Source organism: Schistocerca piceifrons, chromosome 3 (assembly GCF_021461385.2).
Source record: "Schistocerca piceifrons isolate TAMUIC-IGC-003096 chromosome 3, iqSchPice1.1, whole genome shotgun sequence".
NCBI lineage: Eukaryota > Metazoa > Arthropoda > Insecta > Orthoptera > Acrididae > Schistocerca > Schistocerca piceifrons.
In genome coordinates, this window is record NC_060140.1 from 403,876,678 (window position 1) to 403,904,424 (window position 27,747).

The 27,747-nt window shown below is 42.0% G+C and overlaps 1 protein-coding gene and 1 pseudogene across 1 annotated transcript in view; both read left to right on the forward strand.

Annotated features, from left to right (window-relative positions):
• The window catches only part of LOC124788693 (uncharacterized protein YMR317W-like), a 355,090-nt gene that overhangs the window by 18,287 nt on the left and 309,056 nt on the right, over nt 1-27,747 (forward strand). The window lies entirely within an intron of this gene.
• Nucleotides 21,039-21,156, forward strand: LOC124790695 (annotated as a pseudogene).

Consider the following 27,747-nt stretch of genomic DNA (forward strand, 5'->3'; position numbering starts at 1 on the left):
GTGAAATCTTATGGGACTTTACTGCTAAAGTTATCAGTCCCTAAGCTTACACACTACTTAACCTAAGTTTAAGGACAAACACACACACACACCCATGCCGGAGGGAGGACTCGAACCTCCGCCGGGACCATTCGCACAGTCCATGGCTGCAGCACCTTAGACTCTACAGTCCGTGCTGGAAGTCGTAAAACCTTGAATAGTTCAGATGGTAAATACTGATTAAAGCGTGGAAATCAAAAATCTGACACGTTTCGTTACAGCGGAAAAATACGATACCGAGTCACAAATTAAAAGATAACAATGCCTCACAAGACAATGCCCTATGCATGGTGAATTTAGAAAGATTCAATCACGGTGAGAAGGACTAGAGGAAGACATTGAGACGAATATAATCTCCCTGCGATTGAGTATAGTTTAGTTTATAATCGCAAAGTTTTATTTATCCTACTGGCTACCGGTTTCAGTGGACAGTACCCACGGCAGGGAGTCACCACTCTTTCTACTCATCTGGGTGTGTCAAATTCTCAATGAACCCAGATGCTGTTCTCAAAAAGAGATGACCAGTATTCGTGCCAGAAAGACAGAATGTTCCTACACGTAGCAACGCTGACACCGTCCCGGAAGCAAAACATCTATGATGCCTAGGTAGTAGAGATGAAGGCCTCCTAGTAGCATCAGCAGCCTCGTTCTCAAACGCGCTGACATGTTCTGGTACCGAAACGAACAATGTATCGGTGCCAGCATTCGTGAGAAAGTGAATTCATTCTGGGTCCGTTGTACGAGGTGCATTCAAGTTCTAAGGCCTCCGATTTTTTTTCTCCAGACTGGAAAGAGATAGAAACATGCGCATTGTTTTAAAATGAGGCCGCATTCATTGTCAATACGTCCCAGAGATTGCAGCACCGTACGGCAGATGGCATTTTACCGCCAGCGGCGAGAATGAGAACTGTTTTAAATACTTAAAATGGTGACGTTTTCCTTACTTGAACAGCGTGGAATCGTTCGTTTTCTGAATTTGCGTGGTGTGAAACCAATTGAAATCCATCGACAGTTGAAGGAGACATGTGGTGATGGAGTTATGGATGTGTCGAAAGTGCGTTCGTGGGTGCGACAGTTTAATGAAGGCAGAACATCGTGTGACAATAGACCGAAACAACCTCGGGCTTGCACAAGCCGGTCTGACGACGTAATCGAGAAAGTGGAGAGAATTGTTTTGGGGTATCACCGAATGACTGTTGAACATATCGCCTCCCAAGTTAGCATTTCTGTGGGTTCTGTGCACACAATCCTGCATGACGACCTGAAAATGCGAAAAGTGTCATTCAGCATGCCACGAATGCTGACGGATGACCACATGGCTGCCCGTGTGGCATGTTGCCAAGCAATGTTGAAGCGCAACGACAGCATGAATGGGACTTTCTTTTCGTCGGTTGTGACAATGGATGAGACGTGGATGCTATTTTTCAATCCAGAAACAAAGCGCCAGTCAGCCCAATGGAAGCACACAGATTCACCGCCACCAAAAAAATTTCGGGTAACCGCCAGTGCTGAAAAAATGATGGTGTCCATGTTCTGGGAGAGCGAGGGCGTAATTCTTACCCATTGCGTTCCAAAGGGCACTACGGTAACAGGTGCATCCTACGAAAATCTTTGAAGAATAAATTCCTTCCTGCACTGCAACAAAAACGTCCGGGAAGGGCTGCGCGTGTGCTGTTTCACCAAGACAATGCACCCGCACATCGAGCTAACGTTAGGCAACAGTTTCTTCGTGATAACAACTTTGAAGTGATTCCTCATGCTCCCTACTCACCTGACCTGGGTCCTAGTGACTTTTGGCTTTTTCCAACAATGAAAGACACTCTCCGTGGCCGCACATTCACCAGCCGTGCTGCTATTGCCTCAGCGATTTTTCCAGTGGTCAAAACAGACTCCCAAAGAAGCCTTCGCCGCTGCCATAGAATCATGGCGTCAGCGTTGTGAAAAATGTGTACGTCTGCAGGGCGATTACGTTGAGAAGTAACGCCAGTTTCATCGATTTCGGGTGAGTAGTTAATTAGAAACAAAATCGGAGGCCTTAGAACTTGAATGCACCTCGTAGTGTACAGTCTGTCAGTAAATTTGAGAACAAGCAGCGAATTTCGTTTTACCCAGAATAGCTCCTAGCTGCCGTTTAGGATGACTAAAAATCGTTTTCCCCTCTAGCAGTGCACTGCAGCGTGCGGAGATGTACATTCTATTAGTGTGCGTTTCCTGCGTTCTTTAACTGTTTATTAATTTTGTTTCTCATGAACAGTTAACATATTTGGTGAAAAATAAACATTCACAAGCTTATCTGATCACTGCATTGTCTCTCGTGTAAAAGGATTGATCTGTGCGACATTATGAAGCGATCTGCTGATACAGTGCTAACTCTCCTGCACGCGGTTCAGTTTACAGGCATACTGTACTGAATACTGACTCATTTGCTGCGTACAGAGTCTCTGGACAACATTGTGGGAATCAGAGAATACGACAGACACATAGATTCCGTGTCGTCGCATGTACTTGCTGGCGTGATAAAGGGCAAAGCGGACTACAGAAAAAACCGAGCAATTAACTTTTCACTCATTCCCATCTCCGCTTAACTTTCCGATTCATTTAATTTTTGGTATAGTTCATTGTTTTTGTTTCAGAGACACCTTTGGTGTAAGGTTATGAGAATCTTTTGAGTTACTTTACATGTATAAACATTTATATTGTTTTTCGTGGGAATTAATTGTGTTTAAAGTGATAAAGACGTTGTTCATTTCCAGGAAGAAAGCGAAACTCTTGTGACGGGTAAATGAACTAACACCGTCTGGATCATTTCTTTTTGCTCCCGATGCCTGTCTGAATCAGTGCTGCGTATCATCTTCAAGTCTGGTGTTAGTTTCCGCTACTATCGACAAACCGCACTCTGCGGCGATGGACCTGAAGATAATCTGGAGCAGAAACCCGTAGTCGGTAATGAAAATTGTGTTGCAGATAGTAATGATAGACGTGGCAGACTCAAATTCCACGATTCTTTCAGCCCAAAAAAAAATCTGCTTGCAACCGTAAATAAATAGTTGTCAGTATGACCTAAATTGATACCTCGTGTACCTCCTTATTACTCACTCGTTCGTCAATATATCTGTTTATAGTGAGGGAAGCTGAAGCGGTGTTGTAGCCCGTTATTCAGTTGCCTTAAGGAGAGACACGGAAGTAAAAATTCCAGTGCTCAGATCTGGTCACGTGTCCTGTTAAACCAGTAGAGGAGTACTAAGTACGGACATCGCCAGCTACATCCCCACTAACGACTTAGTGCCTCTTCGTAGTACATATTGATATTCCCCAAAAAACTGTGTGATGTAGTACACACTGCTACAGCGAAACTGTGGATAACTACCCTTAAGGTGGAAGAATCAGCGATGATCAACGGTGTGAGGTTCCAGAAGCCAGTGGAAATCACTGCATTTATGACACGTAGCGTGCACCATAGGACATGTGACCTGTAATTGAAAAAGTGTCACGATGATCTCTCCATTCAGGAATAGTCCCCCATTCGGATCTCCGGGAGCAAAGGGGGGGGGGGGGGGGGGATGTTACCACGAGAAAAAGATTGGACAATCAACGAAAGTATAACGTTCTACGTGTCGGGGTGTGGGATGTCAAATCTTTCAACGTGGTAGTAAAACTGGGAAAACAGGATAAACTGAAAAGGGAAAAGCAGAGTCTCAATCTATATATAGTGAGTGTCAGTGCAGTGAAATGGAAAGAAAACAAGGATTTCTGTACAGATGAGTATACGGTAATAGCAACAGCACCAGAAAATGTTATAACACAGGTACGATTCGTTATGAATAGGAACGTGGGGCATGAGTATGTTACTGTGTACAGATTCTTGTAAGAATCGACAGCAAACCAACACCGACAACGGTAGTTCAGGTATACATGGAAACGTCGCAAGCTGAAGACGAAGTATATGGGGATATTGAAAGGGTAATACAGAACATCTTCCACAACACCCAGTCTTTTCCAAGTGTACCACCTCCTCTTCTGATTTTTGAACAGAGTATTTGCTAATACTAGCTGAAATGTATTGCAGAACACGATTAGCCTTTCTCCTCCCTCATTCCTTGTCCCAAGCCCATATACTTCTGCGGCATTTTCTGCTACTCCTTCCCCTACATCTCCATTCCAGTCCCCCATGTCTATAAGATTTTCAGTTTGATTACGTCATTGTCAGACATACATTCCGAAATCAGATACTGGATTTTAAGCCGTAGACTCAGGGATGTAGAGTAGGTTGAAGTGTAAGAAATTAGTCAGGAAGAATCAATACGCAAATAAGTGAGTTAGGAAGTACTAAGGAATGAGGAGATATGCTTGAAGCGCTACAGGTACAGCAAAAAGAAATAGCTCAGTAGGCAGTACAGTTGAAGAGGGATGGTCATCTTTAAAAAGGACCATCACAGAAGGTGGAAAGAAATGCATAGGTACAAAGAAGGTAACTGCGAAGAAACCATGGTTAACAAAAGGGATACTTCAGTTGATCGACGAAGGGAGGAAGTACAAATATGTTCAGGGACTTTCAGGAATACAGGAATACAAGATGGCGAGGAATTAAATAAATAGGAAATGCAGGGAAGCTAAGAAGAAATGGCTGCATGAAAAAGTGAAGAAATCGAGAAAGAAATGAGTGTCGGAAAGACAGACTCAGCATAAAGGAAAATCAAAACAACACTAAACAAGAGTGCAACAGGAGAGCGCGGATAGGTGGAAAGAATACTTTGAAAGCCTCTATGACGAGGAAGATTTGTCTGATGTGACAGAAGAAGAAACAGGAACCGATTTAGAACAGACAGTGGATCAAGTATTACAATCAGAATTTAAGGGACCATTAGAGGACTTACAATCAAATAAGGCAGAACGAACGAATAACATTCGAACAGAATTTCTAAAATCATCGGGGAAAGTGGCAACAAAACGACTGCTCACATTGATGTGTAGAGCATAAGAGTCTGGTGACATACCATCTGACTTTCGGGAAAATATCATCCACGCAATTCCGAAGAGTGCAAGAGCTGACAAGTGCGAGAACTAGCACACAATCATCTCAATAGATCATGCATCCAAGTTGCTGATAAGAATAACATACATAAGAATGGAAAGGAAAGTGGAGGATGTGCTAGATGACAACTAGATCGGCCTTAGGAAAGGTAAAGGCACCAGAGTGGCAATTCTGACGTTGTGCTTGAAAATGGAAGACTAAAGAAAAATCAAGAAACGTTCATAGGAAATAAACGAAAGATATAGGAGTGGAATTAAAATTCTAGGTGAGGGGATTTCTGTGATATTTTTCGCTGAGTGAAAGTGATGAGGAATTATAAAATATGCTGAGTGGATTGAACAATCTCATGAGTAGAAAATATGGACTGAGAGTAAATCGAAGAAATACGAAATTAATGAGAAGTAGCAAAAATGAGATCAGCGAAAAACTTAACAGGAGTGATGGTCACAAAGCAGATGAACTTAAGAAGTTCTGAGAAAAGTAGAGGTAAGCTATAGGGAGAGAAGGGCCATATACAATATTTACAACAGTCAAGGGAGCATAACAAGAGTGGACAATCAAGAACGAAGTATTCGTATTAAAAAGAGCGTAAGACCAGGATGTAGCCTTTCGCCCCTACTGTTCAATCTGTACATCGAGGAAGCAATGATGCAAATAAAAGAAAGATTTAGGAATGGAATTAAATTTCAAGCTGAAAGTATATCACTGAGGAGATTCGCTGAATACACTGCTATCCTGAGTGAAAGTGAAGAAGAATAACGTGATCTGCTGAACGGAACGGTCTAATGAGTTCAAGGAATGTACTGAGAGCAAATCGAAGAAAGACGAACGTAATGAGAAGTAGTAGAAATGAGAACAGCGAAAACTTAAGATCAGGATTGATGGTCACGCCGTAGATGTTAAGGAACTCTCCTACCTAGGCACTAAAACAACCAATGACGAACGGAGCAAGGACGACATCAAAAGCAGGGTAAGAACGGTAGAAAGTGCATTCCTCGACAGGAGAATTCTATTAGCGTCAAACACAGGCGATAATTTGAGGAAGAAATGTCTGAGAAATTACGTCTGAAGTACAGCAGTGTGTGGTAGGGAAACATGGACTTTGGGAAAACCGGAAAAGAAGAGAATCGAAGCATTTGAGATGTGGTGCTACAGACAAATGTTGAAAATTTTGTGGACTGTTAGGGTAAGGAAAGAGGAGGTTCAGCACAGAATCGGAGAGGAAAGGAAAATGTGAAAAAACTGCTAACGAGAAGTTCTGTTAAAATGTGAGGGAGTGACTTCCATGGTTCCAGAGGGAGCTGTAGAGGGCAAAAACTGTAGAGATAGACAGAGATGGGAATACATCCAGGAAATAATTTAGGACGTAGGTTGCAGCTGCTATTCGGAGATGAAGAGGTTGGCACAGGAGAGTAATTGATGGTGGGCCGCATCGAACAACTCAGAAAACTGACGACCCAAAAATACTTCACCGAGATAGTCACGCACCCTATAAATCCCTGAAGTTCTAACCCGTTTTCTCCTCCCCTTCTGAGCACTTCACTTTTTTAACACGCCATTGTACATTCCCGCTAGTGTTGCTAAAGTGCACACTATAACTGGATTTCGGAAATAGGATTGATATGACGTTTTACAACGATCTCTTTTGTTAAAATAACGAGTAAAGAAGTAGAAGATAATCTGCGTCATTATCAAACGCTCAAGTCAACCGTATTACTGGTGTTTAGATCTATTTTCGTGGTTCTCTTCAGCGAATAGAAACTCAACGGTCACACGTTTGTAATTTGTAGCATTCTTGCTCGACATCAAGCGCGGTATGTGTATCACTAGTTCGATGTGTAAACTTCTTGAATAGCTAAGATCTTCTCAGTACGTGACTGAGTCGCATATATTGCTACTACGTCTTTCGTCAAGGCATGTGATTGTTTAGTCACCTCAGCTGTATTTGTTTGTGTTTAGATTTGAATGTGTAGCTACCTGTACACAACGTTGCTAAGGAAACCAAACAATTGACTATTGACAGCATTTATCTGTATGATAGGTCAGACTTGTCTGTTGTTAGTGATTAGTATCGATTCCTGTTTCCCCGACAGCCTAGACTGTATGTGGGCACATCTGGTCTGCCACATTGCAGTAGATGTGAAGTGATAATAATTTGTGGATTCTGAGTGTACTAAAAAATGCAAGAGTAAGTATTAATAATACTAGACAGTTTCAGTGTTATACCTGATTCGAGATATGTCATTTCTTGTTGGAGAATGAGGTATGGTATTCTCATGCGATATTGCAATTACTTATGAACATCGTTTTCCAGATGCGTTAGCATTACGTTTAATTCATGTACAAATATATGTATGTTTATCGACTTTTCGGTGGAATATGGAGCCTGTAACTATCGCCATTAGGCGGATCGTGTAGAGCCTTTCAGAGGAGAGAATATATTGCATAGTGGGAACAGCTTAATAACTTTCACATCTGCCGCACGATGTATGAGATTGTGGCGAACAAATATCGTAACATTTTATATGCATTGAAGCGTTTCGTTGAGGTAGGTATCAAGGAAGAAGTATTATTTGTCTGTAGTAGTGTATAACACATTGTAGGTGCGGAAACGAAACATTGACGCACTTTCATGCAGATGACTGGATATGGATCGAAAACATGTGGCTGTGTTTTAACAGTCTTATGTTAAACTGTGACCGAGGTGCCACACGTTTTGATTCGTGTAATAACAGTAGTCTATACTGATTATACGACCTGTTCTGGGAGTTAATCGGCAAAAACTGTGGAGTGACGCCGGGTACTTTGAGAATTATAATTGCGGAATTGAATCAAGTAGCCCTTCAGCACCTTTTATTATAATTTCAATGGATTATGAGTCTGAGGCTGAGGAATTTGGAAGCAAGACACGACAGAACGACGGGGTAATTCTCTCGCCAACGATCATTGTCCGTTATGAACCACTTTCAAGAATTTGTTCAACCTAGCCGTTATATTATTTCAGAGTTCGGAACTCATGTACCAGTTTTATTGCACGGTTTCCGTTGATTGTCAATAATTTTTTGTTTCCATTTTTGTACTGCTTTTCATTACTTATTATCTGTTTCCTCAGTACGTAGCTCTAATTATGTTTTGTAATCCGCTAGCTGCGCATTAGCTATCCATAAAGATGTTTCATGAGGTTTTTCCGGTATAAGGATAAATGATATGTCGTTTTCTTTTCATGTTTCTCATACATTTTTCTCCATTTCACATCCACAACTTATATCTGATGTCACACAACTTCCTAATGATTCCTGACGACATTTTATTTAAGGTTAGTGCGAAAATTATGTGAAAGAGCTCTTAAAAACCATTTGCTGTAACATTTACCTGGTACAAAATCTCTAATGACACATATGCCTTGTGATTTTAATAATAGACAATATGAAATATATGTACCAACATGCAGCACAATATGTTGCTACATTGTGGACAAGTAAAAAGAGGTGGTATAAATAGGTATAGAAAAATATCCTATTTATCGATAGCGTGTAAAGACACTACCCCAGTGACGATTGTACAACTGTGTTTACTGATGAGGATGTTTTTCTTTATCCTGGTTTGAGTAATATCATGCCAAAGCTACTATGCCTTTAATACACATTGTGATAACACAATTTGCCAGTCCCAAAAAAGCACTTGGTAGCAGAATTTTAGTTAGTTGCATGCACTTAATCTGTGCAGTTTCGTAATGAAGCATCACCTTAGTACGTCCCTTATACGGATCGTATGTACCTTCATCAGGAGGACATAATCTAAATCATCAGTTCTACTGACTTGAGTGGACCCATGGCTGAGATGCTGTGTCGAAACGCCTTATCAGACAAACGCCAACAAAGTTACTAAATATATCTTTCTTTTTACAGAAAACTTGCAGAGTCAGGATTTCAAATATTTCTAACGGTTGAACATGGGAGAGCGGGTGTTGCCTGAACATTTAACCGGCAGCCTTCTCATTCTTCTGCTTGTAGCCGAAGGCCAAGGTAGCGTTACAGGGAAACTGATTAGAAGATTTACGGCAGGTTCAAAGAACCGTGAGGGAGATAACTGAAAAACACCTCCTACTTTAGTTACCGTAGGTAACAACATGCTGAGAAACATTCCAGATTTATCATCGATATGCATCTGTGATGTAGTTATAAATGCTTTTGAAAACAGATATAGCGAAATGTACCAAAAACTTTTAGTTAACGCCGCCCACCTTCTTTTCAACAGGATTCTTGCTTCACCAGCGTACATTTTGTAGAATAGCTTAGTGATCAGGAATCAGTTATTAGCAAGGGACATACATTGCAATAACAAATCGATAGAAACCTACATCCGTGGTAAACGTAATGCAATATTAATTTTAATTGGCAAAGTTGTAGTGAAACATATTCAAAATAAATAATGAATACACACAGTTTTTATTAAAACTCATAACCCTGATAACTGTTGCATTCGACACCACAATGAAATATATTGTAAATGTTGCTCCATCAAATTTCCAGCGTGCAGGTGCATAAATTCCATTTCCTCCTCTTCTTCTCCTTTTTCGTCTTCTTCTAATCTGGCCTTACATCGCTCAGCCATCCACACAGTGAGTCGAAAGTCTGACATAACGAAATGAAATAAATTCTGACATCGGCTGCAAGTGAAATTTGGTAACCAACTGTGACTCGAACCCGCATTACCGCTTTACATAAGCAGTCGGCTATCCGAGCACGTTTTCCGTCTGGTGTAAATTCCCATTTTGTCGCCCAGTACTTACGCTCCATGCTTGCTGCTTCGCGCTGGTTTCCCGTAGGAGCTCAGCCGTTATATTTACATATGTATCGCGTGTATTCTTTCGGACGTGTGTATAACAAAAGACACCCCACGTACACGAAAGGCTGGCGGTATAGTACTAGCTCTGTACTTTTTAAGAGCGCGGACCGCGCCACTGCACATGCGAAAACATGTACACAAGCGTCACAGAGACATTGATCGGTAGGAAAATAAGTATGTATACATTTAATTTTGGCTACGCGGTGTATTCACGCTGCAAAGTTGATGTATAATTGTGAGCCGCACTTTGGCTACCTCTCTGCAAGTTTATTAACGAAAGCACCAAATCGATGACCTCTCAAACCTGGAAGGGTATCTTAATTAATTTAATTCTCCAAACAAATTTCAGCATGCATCTTTCACCACCGAAAGACTAAGTCAGTGATGGAATTCAGCGTACCAAGCTATTTTGTTAGGCTGTTAAGAGTTGGGTGTACCTACCGTTTTACGTGCAAATCGTCTGTACGCCATACGACAGGCCACATTCGCAGTGGATCTTTTAAACTGCGATCTTCTGACAGGCGAATCGCGCAGTCTCTGAAAGATACACGCAACTACATACATACATCTCTTACAGCCCAGTAAATCAGCTTTAGTAGAGCACTGCATCGATACTGTTCATTCTGTGCTGCACCAAAGTGTTGAAGTTCTGTCGTCGACTTCATCTTTTTGGGACACGGTGGCGAAACGAGCAGATGACATTCGTTTGGCGTGGAATTTATATAATTGCGATAGCAGTTTCAGCTTGGATGGATCAAGGAGTTCCTCTCTTCCTTGCACGGGCGTCACCACAGTGCGGCCCTCAATGATACATCGACTTCGCAGTTTGGATCAACCACGTAACCACAAAAAAAGTTGTTCAAACGGCTCTGAGCACTATGGGACTTAACTGCTGTGGTCATCAGTCCCCTAAGAACTACTTAAACCTAACTAACCTAAGGACATCACACAAATCCATGCCCGAGGCAGGATTCGAACCTGCGGCCGTAGCGATCGCGCGGTTCCAGACTGTAGCGCCTAGAACCGCTCGGCCAACCCGGCCGGCACGTAGCCACAGGTTAAGTTCCTGCGTATGTGTATTTCTTTGCCGCCGATCAACGTCTCTGATGACTGTGTAACTGTCACCGTATGTGGTGAGGTCTGTGTGGTTAAAAGGCCGGAGGGAGTGTCACACTCCGGCCCACTATGAAGATGCCTGAGCGGTGTATGGCTAAAATATTAGAAGAAGTGAAAATTATGCGGGTGCGCGCCTAAACCTTAATGAAGCAATCATTGCGCAACGAAAACAATGAAATGTATTTCTATGTGTTGTTAACATAGTCCTAAGAAAATACATTTTTCGAAGAACACGCCAGAAATTTCGTAAAACAACGAGTATTTGTGTTGATATTTACACAGTAAAATAATAACAACGTACACCTTACATTATACAATTCAGTCTTTGAAAAAATTATTTATGTTGATATTCTACGGAAAATCTAAGAGTTGCACTATGCTATTAAGTGAATTTTGGTTTTCTCTTAAGGATTTGTTCAAGCATAGGGTTGATATGTCAGTTCGTGGACAACAAACCGTTTGTAATTAGTTTTTGAATTATTTTCAGGTTAATAACAAATTTGTTTCGTGGTCCTCGTGGAGTGAGTAACGAAAGTAGAGAACGAGACAAACTCAATTCATTCGACACTGCCCCCCTTTTCACAATAACAAAACATTCTAAGCGTAGTAAATGCGACAGAAAGCATCCTCTACGTCCATTAGAAAACTGACAGGTTTCCCCTCACCCACATTTATCACAGGGTGTAGATTGCTAGAACTGGTCGTAAAAAGCGCGTAAAAGCACATGGCCTTTACAAGTAACGCTTTCACCCAGGAATGTAATTCTATAGGACCCCTTTCGCGCTAAACCGCCAATAATGTCTTTCGGTGTTTTCCTCACCTCCATTTATTGCGTTCAATAAAACACGGGTACATCCCTTGGAGGTCGCTTGGGACAGAACAATTAAACCACATTCGAGAGAAATTTTGCGTCTAGTGTTGCACAAACAGCTGCTCAGTATAGAGGGGTCGACGTTGCTGGACATCTATTAACGATATACAAATAAAAAGCATCTACCATGTAATGAAATGGCATTACCAGTTAACCCTGGTAATTAGCGAGTTCATAAGTCTACTCCTTTGTATGTAATACATTGACTTCCAATTTGTCATTTTAAGAAGGTTTTAAGTCTGGGACTGCACAAGCAAGACAAAATTCGCTTTATCAAACATCTGGGATGGATTCCTTTCACGAAAACAATGATAAAAAGTGAGTTAAATACTTTTGTAAATGTCTCTTAATTTTAGATGCGACTAATGGAAAGTTTCTTAATGACACATTTTCTTTATACAGTATTCAGCCCATACGACTACATCATAGTTGTTCCAAGGATACACCAGACGAGCTGATCGTAGATTTTCCTGTCCAAGGGTGTTGAAAATATTCACAAGATTTATTTACGTCCTTGAAATAACTCTGGACATTAAGAAATTACTTTGACTAAGGCTTCAGTACCTCTACTAGTTTATCTAATCTTCATCTTTTCCTGTATAGCAGTAGCCTGTTCGCACCTATGTAGACACTGATCCTAGTATACTCTCAACTGCATGTTCTATTCTTGTCTTACCCCCTCCTCTGAAACTTCTAACGGAATGTTAACTACTTCAGAGTGCCTTAGGAGGTATGTGTAAAATTATATTCCACAATAATCTGATTATACCTTCTTAGCAGAACGATACCTAGAGACAAATCAACAACTTACTTTCCATCCAAGGCAAAATTAGACATATGAGTAGGAATTATCTCGACAGTTATGAATGCACCCATAATTATTTTAAAAATTGAATAATTCCAAGATAGTCATCGTTGGAGTAAACATTCAGTCACTCTCCTTTCCAGTCAATCGACCGTCACCACGTAACACAAAGTTACTTGGTTCGTAACGTAAATGCTGTCATTCTTACTGTGGCGTTGAAAAATAAAGTTAAAGGCAACCGCGCGCTATTGAAACTACCCTTCCCAAAAAATTTTGTTACACATTTAGGTAAACTAATTCTTGGACGTTCTTTTTGCACGTTACTGTGCAGCAGATTTTGACGAGCAATAGAGCACTGCCAGTAAAGGTGTACGTTCGTTTTCAGCTGAGTCTGGTAAAACTCCATCAGTATTGCGTGAAATGTGATATAATAAATATCAGGTATTTCAAGAATAATTGTCTTCAGGTGTAATTTTACTTTTGACGTAGATCCTCAGAATTCAATCATGTTTTTAGGTTTCAAAAAGAGTTTTAGTTTTCAAGAATTGTTGGAAATTTTGAGAGGAATTTTGGATTAAAAGAGAGTTCTGAGGTTCCATTGTTTTTTTTTTTCCAAGAGCATACTTGATATCCAAGACTATGTTCAGTTTCCTGACGATTTATTTTGGAGACGAATTATTGTGTTTTCTCTTGGACGTGGTCTTACGAGGCTTTTTTATTTCGAAAGAAGACGTATACTGTTCAGTCGCATCAGTGTGACCACCTGTCGAAAGCCTGATCAACCACCCTCTGAAGCGCAGACGGCTGCGAGACGTGCAGGAAGAGGGTGAGTGGGATTCTGGTAGGTACCGACAGATTTCTGGAACCATGTCGACTCCACTGCCGTGGTCAGCTGCGCTTCATTTCTCGGTTGAGGATCGGTGGCGTGAACAGCCAGATACAAGTGGCCTCAGATTTTCGATTGGGCTTTAATCGAGGGAGTCCAGTGACCAGGGGATTACGGCAGCCTCACCCTGGTGCTACACTGCCTGCTGTGTGACACTTTGCATTGTCCTCTTGGAAGATGTTATCGGCAGAGGAAAAACAAACTGGATGTATGGGATGACGTATTCCTAGAGGACAGATGCGTACCGTATGTGTGTTGATCCGTTGTGCCCTCCAAAATACCCAGTGAATGCCACGAAAGCTTTCTTTATACCCTAAAGCTCCTTCCTCTGGCCTCGACCCTTCCGACAATTGCTATAGCGTGTTTGCTTTCAGACGTTTCACGCCGTACACGGCAATGACCATCTGTCCGAGGGAGCATAAAACGTGTTTCATCTGGAAAGGCCGCCTTTCACTACTCAATGGAGTTCTGTTGCTAAAACCAGCCTTCGTCGCCGATGAGCCGCGGTCAGCATTTGTGGGTGTAAGAACCAAGCGCCTGCTGCGGAGACCACTACACAGCAACGTTTGTTCAACGGTCGTTGAGCAGACACTGTTCATAGCATGTTGACTCACCTGGATGGTCAGCAGCTCAAGAGTTGCATATCTACTCGCCCGCATATAAATCCGTAACTGACGTTCACTCCTGTCACCTATGTAGCGTGATCCGTCACAGTTGCCTCGGTGGCGGTTTTGGATAGTACCATTTCGCCATGCATGGCATACTTTAACCACGGCGGCACGCAGTTCATACACTTCGCCGTTTCGGAAACGTTTCCGCTCTTGACCCGAAAGCTAATGATCATGTCCTTTTGGAGGTAAGATACATTGCTCCGTTTCCGCATTACGATAACGACTGCTCTCTTTGTCCGCTTCCCTACCCCGTTTCCGCCTAGCCACCCCACTCTTCAAAACGCTTCATTTTCACTTCATTACTTCAGTTGCCACCTGCCGTCGGTAAGTTTTTATTGCACTTTGACGTCTAAAACATGCAGTGGTGACATTGAGGTGACTGTATTGTGTATTAGTATAAAGAAGGTTCTGATTTACAAGAGTTCTGAAGATAATGTAAGTTTTGAAGAAGTATTTTACCTTTGCCTCTACTAAGTTTACAACTGATGATTTGTCATTGTAATGTATTAAACATGATCACTATTACCAGGGAGATAGGAGGATGTTCACGAGAAGATATTGAACGCATCCAAGGCGGGATACAACTGAATGAAGGAAGCCCCAAATAAGATTGCTAAATAAGTTTTGTATTGTGTTGTTCCACTCGGTGGTAGCTGCCAACGTCCTGAATTGAATTCCAAACGTATACTCAGTATGTTACGATACTGACAGTGGTGGTTTATGTGCTGTTACGTTTCATCGTCTTCTTTTACTCTGTCAGTATTACAAACATGATAGTAATTTACCAAACTAACTCATTAAGCTAGCAACACTTACGAAGACAGAAGTTTCACGAAGGGAAGATGCAATTCTGTGCCGAGACATAATATATTTCAGATTTATCAACCACTTGAGAGTCAGCTCAGTCATTATGGTGGGCATTTCTCCTTTTCTTTCCTTTTATTTCTTTCTTCTTTTTGGGTCATCAGTCTTGTGACTGGTTGCATGTGGTGCACCACGCTCTACGAATTCAGCCCCTGTGTCAATCTCTTCATTTGCACTCCACGTCCTCTACTATATGTTGGATGTATTCTTCTACAGTTTTTGCCAATTCCCTCCAGTACCATGGAGATCATCCGCTCATGTCTTAAGAGAAGTCCTATCATCCTACCATTTCTCCTTGTCAGTGTCCGAAAGTCCTTTCCTCCCTGATTCTGCTCAAAACCTCCTCATTCCTTGCCTTATCATTCCACCTAGTTTTCAACATCGACTATAGAACCAAGTCTCAAGTGTTTCGATTTACTTTTGTTCCGGTTTTCCCACTGTCCATGTTTCACTACCATACGATGCTGTGCTCCAAATGTACATTCTCAGAAACTTCCCCCACAAATTAAGGCCTATGTTTCATACTGGTAGACTTGTCTTGGACAGGACTGCCCTTTTTGCCAGTACTAGTCCGCTTTTGATATCATCCTTGTTTCAACAGTCATAGGTTATTTTGCAGCCTAGGTTGTAGAATTCGTTAACTTCATCAACTTCGTGACCACCAATCGCGATTTTAAGTTCCTCACTGTCCTCATTTCTGCTACTTTCATTGCTTACGTCTTTCTTCGACTTACTCTCAAGCCATATTCCGTACTGATTAGATTGTTCATTCCATTTAGTAGATCATGCGATTCTTATTCATTTTCAGACAGGATAGCAATGTCATTAGCGAATCATATCATTGATATCCTTCGACCCTGAATTTTAATTCGGCTCCTGATACTTTCTTTCATTTCCATCATTGTTTCTTGAGTGTACAGATTGAATGTAGGGGCGAAAGACTACATCCATGCCATACACCCTTTTTAATTCGAGCACTTCGTCCTTGTTCATCCACTCTTGATATTCCCTCTTGGCTCTTCTACGTATTGCATGTTACCCATCTCTCCTTACAGCTTACCCCTATTTTTCTTAGAATTTCGAGCTTCTTGCACCATTTTACCATGTTGGGTATAAGGTGTTGGAAATGTACTCGTGCTTTCTGAAATTGTAGTAGAAATTTTTTCCACTGGTAGGGAAGTGTGCACAGTGGTCAACATCATTGCTCTCCATTTTCACCTACTATGATTTTTATTACGAACAGAATTTTATTGAAGAAGCAGATATTATGTAGGGCATGGAGGAGGAAAGGTGGTTTTATCTATATTGAAGTAATCAACCAACCGTTATCCATAATTGATTCAAGGATACCATTGCATACGTAAATAGTGAATCCTGGGAAGTCTTCGATGATAATCACGAGGAGAAACGTGGGTGTATAAAAATGGTTACTGGCAGTATTGCTTCCCATGCACCATCTCCGAATAAAACAGGGAATGGGCAGATGTTTCTAAGATACCATATACGTCCGCCACTGTTCTGTGGATTGTGGAATTTAAATTTAGGAGTGTACTAGCCTTTGCTGCACTCTAATCCATGTAGTCCTTTGGGCCCCAAACTCCCACGCTTACCTCTTCCTGATCATGTAGTACTCGAAAGTTGCTGTGTAAGCAGCACAGTAATCAGACACAATTAGTCGTGCTGAAATAATAAATAACTTTCTGTCCCCGTTTCAGATTTATTTGTCTTCTAGTGAATACCGTAATAACAGGACGTGATTTGATAATGGTGGTGGTTTGTAGCCACTGCGCTAAATCCAGCGGCAATATGCCAGCATTAATCTGGAAAATAATCAGTGCAAGCGGTACGAGGACAATGACCAATAGGAAGTAATTATTAGCGCTTGCAACGCCGAGCTCTGAAAACGACACCGACTCGTAACTCAATCCCCGCTCCCGAAACACATCAGTCATCTATAGCGGCGTCCTCTCCTGCAGAAACGAGGCGCTCTGCTATTACGTAATTACAAGCTGCGACGTTACTCGATTACAAGCTGCAATGTATAATGTGCTAAACTCCGGAACGATATGCGCAACAAGTACGTACTTTCTAAACTCTTCCGTGCATTGACTTAATCTCAAACCGATAGCTGAATATCTGAAAACTGCAGCTAATTAAATATGACGATAAAGAATAGTTGTTTGAACAAGAATAGTTCTGTAAGCGTAGGCTTCCGCGGCCGTTGTCTTCTTCAATAAAATTCTTCAGGGTATCAGACCGCATCGTCATAATTTAAAATGCGGCAACATTTCGGCCAGCGTTGTAGCTAGCCTTCATCAGGGCCTTACGTTAATCTGTCTTCAAAAACGCAAGGTCATTCAGCCGTTTACATCTTTTTAAACGCAGTGCTTTTAACTTCTTGATGTTTCCGTGGATTTCCTGCCCATACAGGTTGATTAAATGTAAGCGTAGGCTTCCGCGGCCGTTGTCTTCTTCAATAAAATTCTTCTGGGTATCAGACCGCATCGTCATAATTTAAAATGCGCCAACGTTTCGGCCAGCGTTGCAGCTAGCCTTCATCAAGGCCCTGATGAAGGCTAACTGCAACGCTGGCCGAAACGTTGGCGCATTTTAAATTATGACGATGCGTTCCGATACCCTGAAGAATTTTATTGAAGAAGAATAGTTCTGTTTCAGTAGAATGAAATACGATGATATCACATTAGTTCTGCATGCTCCTAAATTTTTCAGACAGTATAATAAATTGTAGTCAATTTCGGGAGTTACGTCACGTCATTACAAACGAAAAGAACGAACCATACAATCAACGATCCAATAGTCTTTGCAGCGGTCCACGTCATGGCGATCTCAACGTGATCACTGGAAGGACATTCGAAAGTGGTTCCTATAGTTGTTTCACTGTTTTATAATCACGCGGCCGAGCACCCAAAATCATTTTTTTTTCAGACTGAGACCGATCGTGAAAGGTTTACCTAGTATAATAAATATCAATAAAGCCATTCCATTCAGTCAACGACCTTCTTGCAACATGGAGGAACTATCTGTAAGGATGCTCAGCATCCCTCTCACTTTGGTTTCCGTAACTATACCTAAAGACGCAATGATAAATGTAGAAAGCCCTTCAGTAAAATGAACATCTGCATTAAAGATATGTAACTTGTGTGGACCAGAAATTGAAATAGCTTCATAATGGTCTCTTCATTTTCAGAAGATTATGTAATAACCAACACCCTTCCCCCCTCCCCCCCCCCCTCCTTACCTCTCTTGAATCTTCGAGAGGAGTTTCCTAATGGGGAATAAAATGGTTCAGAAGCCAATGACAGGAAATCGTTCTAACATTCTACGAGACGGAACGTGGAATGTCATAAATATGCATGTGATAAAGAAATTAGAAAACCGGAGGCACCAGGGAGGCTGGTCAACGCTTTTTTTGGTAATGGAAACATAAAGAAGTTTCCATAAGTGTTTTTTAACCAAGCAAAATCCATCAAAAATCTGAAAGATTCCTGGAAGATCTCGTATGTATACTTGCTGTTTCAAAGTCTTTGCAACAGACGTGTAGAGGCGATATATCAAGTCATTCGGAACAACTGTTTTAGAGGCAGAAAGTTCGCCGAAACTCCCCGTCCCAGTAGACGTTCTCCAGTATTTTTCGACCCTAGGACGAGGAAACCTTACCGAACTAGTATGTCTACTAATCAGCCGCGCAGCATACTACTTATCCTGATAAATTGATGAGTGTTTTTCAGCAAGAAAGCCATGAGTGTCTCTAAACGGAGAAGGATAACTTAGAAGCGAATCAGGAACTTCAGTTACCCGTGGCCAACCGCCTTTCATACTGGCCAGATGGTGGATAATTTGCAGCATACATTACATAGGATCGGCGCAGAATGCCTGTGCCCTACCGTCTCTCAGGAGCATATCTAATTTAGAACGATGCCCAATGTCGCCGAGAAGTGTATATGTAGGGTGATACTGCTAAGGTCCTTCACGCGCATTTCGCCTGGCGTTTCTGCAAGTATTTGCGATTTCGTTTTTGCACTGTGTAGCTGGAATCAACAAAAGAAGAACAAAGAAAAGTATTACTCATCACGTCTTTCATGCTACGTCCTGTGTCTTCGCAAAACGTCGTATATGGTTAAAGCGGGATTTTACGTGTCAGTCTGATAGCAGTTCCAAATTAGTTTAGTGAGAAATTCGGTTGAATTCGGCATGTATGCACTCGAACATTAAAACATGAAAAACGGTAAGTAGTCTCAAACGGCGACTGAGTAGCGCTGCTACATCAAAGTAGCAGTCAACGCGGATCAGGACGGCACCCGGTTCACTGTTTTAGTACTTCTAGCTCTTCTGCTTTTAAACTTCTATAATACATGTCGACAAACCAAATATCACTCTCGACTAATCTAACACCACAGTATCAAATAAGCTCATAAAATTCCGTTTAATTTTTTGTTGTTATTTTTTTAAGGGGAGCATTATTCCTTCCGTCGGCGTCAAATGACAGAATTGACATGTAGTATTTGTTTGGCCTGACTCTAGCTACGCAGTGCCAAAAACGCAAAAACCAACTTGAAATATGTGCCCAAACGCCAGAGAAAACGCACCTGACAATTCTAAAACTTCATATACATACACTATAGATGTACAGTGGCACTATAAGGTACGACAAGAAAGGATCAAAGGCGATATTATAATTGATTACGAAATTAAGGAAATGGTGAGATGATTAGTTACCTCTGTGACAAATAAAGAAGAGCTGTAGCTTCTGCTGAATAAATTGAATAATATACTGAGCGCAGAAAATGGTTTAATGACAAAATTGCTACCGTGGAATCAAGGTGACGGTAACGGACGGAGAAAGGAATACGTAAGAAGTAGGTTACTTCACACAAAAGAAACATCCATCACAAAAATAACAAATATTTGAGAATGTAAGGCTGTAGTGCTGCATTGTACATAATGTGTTGTGGACAGCGAGAATACGGGAAGTAAGAGAATCAAAGCATTTGAGACAAGGTATTAAAGAAAGATGCCGACAGTTCAGCAGACTGTTAAGTTTGAAGGTGTTCTCCGCAGAATCGGCGTTCATAGGGAATAATGTCCACGGAAATAAAGTATGGCGGTATTAGTTAGGAGTATGCAACACGTAACTGAGGGCATTGGGTCTATGCGCTACACAGAAAAACTGCTAGAGCAGAGAGGTGTGGGTTGCATCGAAGCAGAGAATGACAGTCGACCTCCCCATCGCCATAACCCCAACCACACGTCCACCCCTGTACCCACACACATCGCCAAAGAAAAAGAAAAAAAGCTCTGCCCTATAGTACATTTTACAGTGGTGGGCAGAGCCCGACGACACGGTTTCCCGTCACGTCATCATCAGCTCTGGAAGATTAAATACCTCCTTAAATTGCAAGCACTCGCTCTTAATGAGAGTGGGGAGATTCGGAATGTGAGGATCAGTGACAGGACGTCTGAGACAGAGCTGCTACGAGAGCACCTATTACCACTTCCAACTGTCACAATACCCTTTAGGAGTCTACAGAGACGGATGACTAATCCGTATCTACGAGAGCCAATGGAAATGGTCGCATTCGTCCGCCGTAAGACGTAAACACAGCCTATGTCCCTTAACGAAACTGACTGTGGGGCGCTTACAACAACCTGAGATCAACTTCAAATATAGATCAACTTCAAATAGAGTTCAGGATCACATCGGATGACAGCAAATTTTGGCGTCACGTGTGAATACAGATGAAGGCTGAAGGGTAAGAAGCAAAAGATAGGGATTTAAAATCTGTGTAAAGGCAATCACTTTTCAAGGAAAGATGGATCTCTTATTTACAGTCTTGAATACACGACAACTCGAGCGGGAGGATAACCGACATGTTAGAAACCCTTGAGGCAACGGCCTTGCCGCAGTGGATACACCGGTTCCCGTGAGATCACCGAAGTTAAGCGCTGTCGGGCGTGGCCGGCACTTGGATGGGTCACCATCCAGGCTGCCATGTGCTGTTGCCATTTTTCGGGGTGCACTCAGCCTCGTGATGCCAATTGAGGAGCTACTCGACCGAATAATAGCGGCTCCGGTCAAAGAAAACCATCGTAACGACCGGGAGAGCGGTGTGCTGACCACACGCCCCTCCTATCCGCATCCTCACCTGAGGATGACACGGCGGTCGGATGGTCCCGATGGGCCACTTGTGGCCTGAAGACGGAGTGCATGTTAGAAACCCTTGTGCTTGGTGGAGCCAGATTACATTCAGCTTATACTGGAGATCAGCAGTCCTATAGTTGTGTTGTACGAATGTGAAGTGAGAAGAAGGCCCTACATTGCTTGCGGTGGAATACCTGCAGTCTTTTGTAAGTGACCTCTGAAACCTAGTACCTACCTACTCTACTAGTGATTCAGAGACACTTCTCTGACTGGAGTTCTCATATCTGTCACATACGCAGAGGGCGTCGGAGATTAAATAGCTTTTATCGAGTTAATATAGAAAAGCTCGGCCACTCTACGTAGCGCGTACGTCACAGGTCAAATCGATAAATCTTCTGAGACTACAATTTACGCGTACCAATTCTCGTTTTCATCCCTTTATACCCGAGCAAGCATCACAGAACCACCTTTTCGTTCTACATATGTGTATCTAGGTATTTAGGAATGCCTCGTATCACTCTTTCCTGAATGTGAGGTTCTATAATGGGCGTGGGAAACGTATCTGTCTGTAGGATTCTGTAGCCTGATAAACGCAGGAGATCGACTGGTCGTCGGACACTCCTCGAATACTGCGTCTCCAGATCTACTGTGTAAGGTTTTGTGAAAACAACATCGTCCTTCTTGCTAAAAGTCCAATTCAAATGAAATCAAAGTCGTCAAAATGTTACGTGCTCTACAGGCCGCCTCTGAATCACTAACGCTCCAAAAACTTGAAAAGCATTCTAGAAACGGCCGCACTAGCGTGCAACATGATACTTCAAAACCACTACAAAGGACACTTCTGTAAAATAAAAATCTCCAGTCAACTTACCGACTATTGAATGTACAAGTTCATCCAATTACATATCGTGTATTAGTCTTATCGATCAACATTTAAATGGCTCCACTAATCATTTCACTTACCTTATAATCGGGTGTTACCTTTGTTAACCGTAACTGGCATTGAAACGAACGTTTACAAACATATAAAGGAACTGTTGTTGTACCAAATGCAGAATCGGTGCTAATTTCTCAACACTTCTTTATTATCGAACAGCACGCTTCGTTTGTTGTCATCGAAAATAAGCTACGTGTTTTTACATCACGTATTGATACTAAACAATTCCTTACCTTTTGTAGCACGTATATACCGATGTAACCCCACCGTGAACCATTTATGAGTTTCTTGATAAAGCTACAAATGGGGTGCCAAGTCGTTACGTATATCGGGAACAGTCTCGATCCTAAGGATATACATCATCAAACACAGAGAGCAGAAAAATTACAGCATGCAGCATAAGATTTACTTGGATGATCAAATTCAGCAGGAACTTATTGAGGTAAGTATTAATAATATATTTGGTGCAAAAGTAGTAAGGCGGTGGTGATGTGGTCGCGGTCTGGAGCTCTTCCACTAAGCGTCGACGATATAAGCCACCTCTCGTACTTCGGGAGTCCCCAAGCGTCGCATCGTGCTCTTCCTCTGAAAGCCAAGAATGCGCCGTCGCGTGCAGCGAAAATGCTATCACCGGAAAGATGGCTGCAAAGTGGGGTGAAGGGAAGGGAAGTGGTGGGAGTAGACGTGTGGGAACCTGAGCTGCGTTGAGAGCTCTCAACCCTCGAAGCAGGCACCTCGCATCTTGTAAGAGCTTCTTAACTTTACCGAGTACTCAGCAGGTCACGTAAGTCAACCAGAAATTTATCTATTGGAGAGTTAAAGCAAATGTTCTGCAGCGAAAGGAGTGCTCCTCACTTGAGAACGAGGTGAAAAGTTTCAGGAGCGGTAGTGAAAGAGTGTTTTTTGGCTTCAGACGAAGATCTATTTTCCCAATTGGTCCTACTTTAGTTGACGAACTTTGGTCACAAATTATTCTGTGAGCAAATACCATCTCTGAAGTGGTACTCCTGAAGGTATGTAAAAACCCATGGTCCTATGCCAAAACCCTAACTCTGCACCAAAAGCTATGTTTTTAGTTCCTTTGTTTATTTTTCAGGTAGACTAATTAATAAGTGCGGTTTAAGTTGGTGTATTCGAGGGGAAGAACATTTTAGTGAACAGGCCAAAATTTCGGAGCGTTTGTAGTATTGCAGGGCTGGCCGAGTTAACAGTGTGTCAAAATAACAGCGTTTTTCTACAGTTGCCAGCTGGAGCATTCTAAGCAGAAACGTAATTAATACACAGAGTTACTCAACCCAGACGATTCGTGAGAAGAATGGTTCCCAAGATCCCGAAATGTTACCAAATGATTATCATGCCTACGACATGATCGTCATGAGAAGCAAAATTTTACTTGGACTGTAAAATATGTACCTGACAACAGAGAAATTTTAGATCAAGCATAAAATATACAAAAATCCGGAACAGAAAAGGAAGACAATAGTCTCCTTTTTCATTTGTTGAATATTTGGTGGGATATTACCTAGTACATTAAAACACCCCGACTATTTGACAGATTTCATTATGTAGTAATATAATTTTTTCCATACTGCATGCAAATATTGTTGACAACTAAGATATAATGAATTAGAAACGAGAGGAAAACTACAAATTAGTTAAATGAAGTGAGGTTTGGAGATAACATTAAGTAAAATATAAGTAATTTGAAAGGGAATAAAAGAAAGATGGATAAGAATAGATAAGATAGTTACAAACAATAGTCAAGATCGGGAGTTGCATTGAGCCTCCTCCTTTAGATCTGACATTACCAATTTTTCATAAAGAATGTTAAACGCAAGTGACCCATATTTTGAAAGGTGCTAGTGTCGACCAAAATTAGCAACAAAATGGCCAATAATGTCCAGTAAACATTGGCTTTGTGTTGAAACCGTAAGCTGTAGTCACAGTTTTGTGTTAGTGTATATACTGTATTAGCTCTAGTGGAATCAGTTTGTCTAGTGTTACGTCTGTAAAACGCTTTTACAATGTAGTTCTATTCCAGTATTTAGCGAAATAATAGAAGCCTGCTATTCCACATTGGTTCCTTTAGAACGAATGGAGGCATGCAGTTACCCAGAACTGTGACTATAGATTGCGGTATCAACGCTAACATGTGTTTACTGCATGTTATGTGTTCTCATTAATTCACTGCATTCTGTAAGGTGTTCGTAAAAACGAAGAGGTTTCACTAGGAGAGATAAGTTGCACAATATGAAAGATGAACAGGTGCTCATCGCCCATAAGGTACGTATTTTATTGCCTATGTTTAGCGGACACTCGTATATTCCTTATGTTTAGTGGACTTTTTTTCGCTTTGGTCCATACCACCACCTCTCCAGATTGTCCTCAACAGCGATTCGGCGTAGATCCCTCAGAGTGGTTGGTTGGAGGATCACGTGGTCCGTAGACAGCCTTTTCAATCCATCCCAAGCACGTTTAGTAGGGTTCATATCTGGAGAACATGCTGGCCGCTCTAGTCGAGCTCTGTAATTATCCTGAATTAAGTCATTCACAAGATGTGCACGATGGCCGCGTGAATTGTCGTCCATGATGACGAATGCCTCGCCAATACGCTGCCGTAATGGCTGCAATATCGGTCGGAGGATGGCACTCAAGTATCGTACAGCCGTTAGGGTGCCTTCGGTTAGCACAATCAGCGTACGTCGGCCCCACGTAATGCAATCACAAAACAGTAGGAACCTCCATCTTGCTGCACTCGCTGGACAGTGTGTCTAAGGCGTTCAACCTGACCGGGTTGCCTCCAAACACGTCTCCGACGATTGTCTGGTTGAAGGTACATGCGAAACTCATCGGTGAAGAGAACGTGATGCCAATCCTGATCTGTCTATTCGGCATGTTGTTGGGCCCACCTGTAGCGCGCTGCTTAGTGCCGTGGTTGCAAAGATGACCTCGCGATGGACGTCGGGAGTGAAGCTGCGCGTCATGAAGCCTATTGCGCACAGTTTCAGTCGTACGTAACACGACGTCCTGTAGCAGCACGAAAAGCATTATTCAACATGGTACCTTTGCTGTCAGGGTTCCTCTGAGCGATAATCCGTAGGTAGCGGTCATACAGTGCAGTAGTAGCTCTAGGGTGGCCCGAGCGAGGCATGTCATCGACAGTTCCTGTCTCTCTGTATAGCCTCCATATCCGAATAACATCTCTGGTTCACTCCGAGGCACCTTGACACTTCTATTGTTAAGACCCCTTCCTGGCACAAAGTGGTCGAACTGCGGTATTCACCGTCTAGGCATGGTTGAACTACAAAGATCTGGGAACCGGAGTGATGCAAATCTTTTATATATCTGCCGGTTCTTTCGGATATGTGTATATGGAACTGGCACCAGCAGGGGAGGATGGCCAATGAGCATTTCAATACTGAGGAACACCAGGCTCCAAATGCTGCGTGAGGATAATACGGAGGGGCACTACATCAGTAGTGTATGGATAAACTGCAAATTTGGGTCTGATGTGGGTCATGGTAGAGTAGTCAGTGAAGTTGCGATGGTCACAATGTCTGGATGGGTTAGTAGTCACAGCAACTGCCTGGTAAGCAAGAGACAGTTTCGAGTCTCGGCGCGGAACAAATTTTCGACTTTCTCCATTGATTAAATCAATCCCACTTGCAGCCAACGTCTGTAATTCCTTTGTGTCTTTTTTTTAACACCCTGCATAAATTGACTTAATACTAACGGTTGGATACCTAAAATAGTTACACTTCGTAAGTGATCGTTTCGCAAGTGTAACTGGTCGCTGTTTACACACTGTGTAAAAAATGCTCTTCTAAGGGATGTGTTATAGTATTTATTACCATAAATACTTTATGCAGCTTGTCAGGAAGGCATACCACGCAGTGGGGTTATTGTGATACGCTTTTCTGACCGTACCTTGCAAATCTATATAGGGCAATATAGCTAAGACAGGCCACCCAAAGTATTTCTTGAATGAATAAATATATCATGAGGCGGTTTTGCCAAGTTATAGCGGACACTCGTATATAACTCTTATCGTTCACAGAGCCTTTTTTTCGTCACATGTATGGGACTCGATCAAACATCATCAAGATAATAGCGCCATAAACGATCGTCCGGCAACCAGGAGAACAAGTTCCATAAACGCCTGCCATATTGTTTGAGCGTTGCTACAAGCTACGAAGTGATCCTGTAGAAACAAAACTGCACGCTGAATTTCATTTATAGCAAACGCAGCACAGGCCTTTGGGAGTCGTCAATCCTGAAAGCCCCGCTATTCTAATTTTCGACACAGATCAATGAATGGAAGTGCTACGATTTTTGAGTGTGGCTGCCCCTGAACGACGGTTACATATCAATCAACTTGTTCTCTTAACAGGGCCTCATGTATGTGGATGGGAAGGACATTCGTAGCGTTTGTTCCACAATGGTTGCCCAATATTCAGAGGGATGTCTTTCACTAATTGCGGCAGTAACGTACCTAATGAACTAGATATACTTTAGAGTATTTTAATTCCCATCAAATAAACAGCTACCAATGATAAGGGTCTGGCAAACCCGCACCAAACGTTGATAGATAAAAAGCGTTTGTATCCCCTTCTTTGAGTCAGCATGGATTTTCAGCTATTAATGCGTATTGAAATGATTTACTTCTCGATGGTTTCTATACGAGGCTTCCTCCTTAAACAAAATGTTGCATACGTATGCGGCATCACTTTGCTCTTCTGTGGATAACATTCGGAGGACAGTTACCAGTTTTGGAAGTCATTGCCGTGAAGCTGTAGATGCAGTGAAATGTGAAGGGGATGACTAGGTTTCCACTCAGTGTCTTTTCCGGAACTTTTATGGATTCATACATAAGAGATTTTCAGATAAGATATGTAGAACAATTTAGTAATTTTCGATCATAAAACATGTTCCAATAGTTCACAATGGAGCGACGAGGAGGAAAATAGGCCTATAATCTGTGCGCCTGATCGACGACTGTTCTTGAAACTGGGATCGACCTGCGCTTTTTCCGATCAGTAGGAACGCTTTGCTCGTCTTTAGAGCTATATGAGTTGTCATGGTCACTTATTTTGATGTAGATCATTCTGACTTTAATGCGACTACAGTGCGAGAGTCCTCAGTGAAACAGTTTCAGAAAAAGACGTTTAGGTTTCGGGCATCTCTCTGTCATCGTACGCTTAAATGCAGTTGTGATCAAGGAGTATCTTGACTGAGGGCTCCAATCCGTTTACTCATTCAACATAAGGTCAAAAAGTCACAGGATTTTCCTATACGTCGGAAGATAGAAATTTACTTTCGAATTCACTGAACACATGACTCACCCAGTGCTAACTTTGGCCTCCTTCAATTATTGTGAGAGTTTGGTTACGTTTAAATTTGCGGTTTAGTTCTATTTGCTTTAGTACAAGCTGTATAACATGTGGGCGCCTCCCATTTCTCACATCTTATCTGGGTACATAACTGTGTAAGTTACTCTACATTGTCAGTGCTAGGGATG